Here is a 3,618-nt window from a genome sequence, read left to right on the forward strand (position 1 = left end):
GTGTTTACCCCCGGTGGTACCGGGAACGGTGGGGTTTGCCCAGCGAGCACCAGCGTGCACAGCCTCATGGGGGGGTCACGGCCAGCCGCGCGGCCATGCCACCCCGGTGCCGTGATACGTTGGGTCAACCGGGCCAGGCTCCCCCCGGGCCGCCCCCGTTCAACCGGCAGCGGGGAAGGAGTTAAGCGGTGGCGGCGCGCGCGTCACGGCCGCCGGAGCCGCGGGCGGCTGAGGGGGCGGACCGGCGTCAGCGCTGACGTCACCGGCACCGGCCCCGCGTGCGGCCGCCGCGCGGGGGGGCGGCGCCGATGGCCGCCGATAACGCACGTGCTGGCGGCAGGCGGCGCAGCCCGAGGGGCCCGGGGCCGCGGGGACACCGGGACCGCGGGGACACCGGGGCCGCGGGGACACCGGGACCGCGGGGACACCGGGACCGCGGGAAGGCTGCGCCGCCCCAAGATGCAGCCAGATGGTCCCGGGGCTGCGTGAACAGCGGTGATAAATGAGCTGTGGGACGGTGTGGGAACAACACCGGCCATGGGGACAGTGTGGCACTGGCCATGGGGACAGGCTGGCACAGCGTGGGGCACAGTGTGCCATGGCACTGGCCATGGGGACAGTGTGGCACTGGCCATGGGGACAGGCTGGCACAGCGTGGGGTACAGTGTGACATGGCATTGGCCATGAGGACAGTGTGGCACTGGCCATGGGGACAGGCTGGCCCAGCATGACATGGCACCAGGTGTGGGGACAGTGTGGCACTGGCCATGGGGACAGGCTGGCGCAGCGTGGGGCACAGTGTGACATGGCACTGGCCATGGGGACAGTGTGGCACTGGCCATGGGGACAGGCTGGCCCAGCATGGGGCACAGTGTGACATGGCACTGGCCATGGGGACAGCGTGGCACAGGGCACTGCTCAGCCCTGGCTGTGAGGAGGTCACAGGGGACATAGGTGACATCCAGGACAGCGCTGGGGCAGCCCCTGGTGCTGGCACTGGGGAAACTGAGGCAGGAGGCGGCTGGGACAGGGACCTCCCCTCCCCCCACGCCTGCAGTTAATTACATCCCAAATCAACTCGGTTGCTTAACCCTCAAATAAACCAGAATGCGACCGAGGTCCTGTTGTCCCCGCCAGCCGGTGGCCTTCGCCATCCCCGGTGTCCTGACCCAGGGAGGTGGCAGAGGTGGCAGTGCCGGTGTCCCCGGGCTCGGTGGTGCCCGCGTCCCCGGGGCTCGGCGTGCCGACCCGCCGCGCAGCTCCCAGGTGAAGCCGCCATCTGCGTTTCCGCTGCAAACCCGTCATTAGGGGCGCGGCGGCGGCCGGACCGGCAGGTTCAGACTTTCCGTCCTGACGAAACCCGCCTGGCGAGGGACGGGGACCGGGGAGGGGACAGGGACCGGGGCTTGGGGGTGGCTCCCCCTGCCCTGACACCGCACAGGGACCCCCTGGCCAGGGATCTCCCCGCGGGCATCGTGCATCCCTCCGTGCCGCTGCGTCCCCCCCGTCGCCATCGAAATGAGAACCAGCTTTGGCTGAAGGTGCTTTAATTAGTTGCAGGGAGGAACGAACTGGCCCCAGGGCCCCCCTGGAAGCGCGGCTGGCCGGTGGCCAGGGCCACGAGCCACAAGCCACGCTCCAGCCTGGCCCAGCCGCCGCTCCCCAGCAAAACCCAGCCACCCCCCAACATCCCCCCCCAAGGGTCACAGCACCCCGGGGCTCGTCCTGCCACGTCCCCCCACCCCATCGCCACTGCTGCTCGTCCCACGTGCCTCTTGTCCCCAAACCGAGGCACCACGGGACATCTTGCAGGTGACAGCCTGATGCCCGTGGCAAGCTGGCAGCTTCATTTTCTTAATGAGCGTTTAATGAGGGTCATGATTCAGCTGCGCCTTCCGCCTGCAGACCCGTGGGGAACACGAGTGGGGCAGCCCACGGAGCCGGTGGCAGCGCCAGTGTCGCTTTGGCTGGGGGCTGGTGGCCGAAGCTGCTGTTCCCGGAGGCGTCGGAGCCCCCGCCGAGTCCCACTGTCCCTCGCCACCTGCCAGGGGGTTATATTTACCCTGGAGCAGGATTTCGGATGAACCCACGTCCGAGGCACAACGAGCCTGGAGCCATGTTTGCCGGATCATCCCCCGAATCTCCTGCTCTTCCCATTTCCCCCGTAATGGGACCGTTCCCTGGTGTGTAACCGGCTCCATCGCACCGGTTGGGCCCGATCCCGCTCCGGACGGGAGCCACAACACGCCATGGTGACGCTTGGCAAACTGGGGACACGGGCTGGACCCAACGATGCCCACAAGCGACCATGGATGCGCTTGGATCTCCCTGTCCCCCCAAAAAGGGAACAAGCAGGAGGGTGTTCAGCACCCCGGGATTTGCACCGTGGGCACAGGGGAAGCTGCCTCTTAGTCATGGAGAGGAACCGAGCCGGGAGGACAAGAAGTCACCGGCTGCGTGTCCCCAAAGCCACACCGGGCCCCAAGGAAGCGCCGAGGGGCCGCGCTGCCAACAATCCAAACTAAGAATTAAAAAAAAAAAATAGGAAGAAAGAAAGAAAACACATTTTAAAAGGAAAAAAAGGAGGAGGAGGGTTTGACGTGTATTTTTAGTTGCTTAGCGCAGCCCTGAAATATTTCGGCAGCCACTCCCTCCGCGTCGCAGGCGGCTGGTGTGTAACTATTCCTGTGCTGCTCCCCGGCGCAGCACCGAGCTATGAGTCACCGCGGGGCACCGGCACCGGGGACACGGCCCCGCGGAGGTGCCACCAGCCCCGGTGACACCACAGTGTCCCAGGGAGGCTTTCCAGTGGCCTTCGCCGTGTCCTCTGCGCCCCGGCCCGTCTGGGACGCGTCGGTCCCGTGGCGCCCACCCTGCCGGCAGCGCGGCTCAGGCCTTGGTGCTTTTATCTTGCTCCTCATTGTTTTGTTGTTGAAGTTCTCTTTATTGTTTGCCAGCCTCCCCGCACTGCCGTGGGACACGCGACAGCCCCGGACGCCCATTTTGGGGGTAAAAAGGCCCAAAGCCACAGCCGTGCCACTGTCGCACGGAGCCACCGTCACCCAACCTGCTGCCGCACCCGGGGACAAAAACATCCCGTCAGGGCTGGGAAAAGGAAAGGGGGAGGCGAGCAGGGCAGGCTGCTAAAGCCTGGGGTTGTAATTAAACGAAAGCAGAGCTTAATGAGCTCCAACGCCCGACCCCAGAGATAAGGCGCACGCCGAGGACCCTGAGCCCGAGCCAAAGGTCCCACTGTTGCGGTGAAGGTTTATCTGGCCAGAACAGCCCCGACATCCCGGCAGCGCTGCGGCCGCTTCCCCTTTTCCAGCAGGGCAGCTGGAGTTTCTGCGGCTCGGAGGGACCCGGGAGGGAGGGAGCAGCTTGGGAAGGGAAAGTCTGACACAAAGCTCGGGCTGGGCTTTGTTCAAATGCCACACGGGTGTTTATGTCGAGTTTCCAGGAGGGAGGACGCTCTGCCCCGTTCCCATCGCCCGGAATCGGCTCCTTGGCACCAGAAACTGAAAGTTTAGCTTGGGGATTTATTACTTAGGCCAGAGCGAGGGTTTAGGCAAAGCCGGGCTCAGCGCCTTCGTAGAGAAAAGAGAGAGGGAGTCGTTC

Source organism: Columba livia, chromosome 27 (genome assembly GCF_036013475.1).
Source record: "Columba livia isolate bColLiv1 breed racing homer chromosome 27, bColLiv1.pat.W.v2, whole genome shotgun sequence".
Taxonomy (NCBI): Eukaryota; Metazoa; Chordata; class Aves; order Columbiformes; family Columbidae; genus Columba; species Columba livia.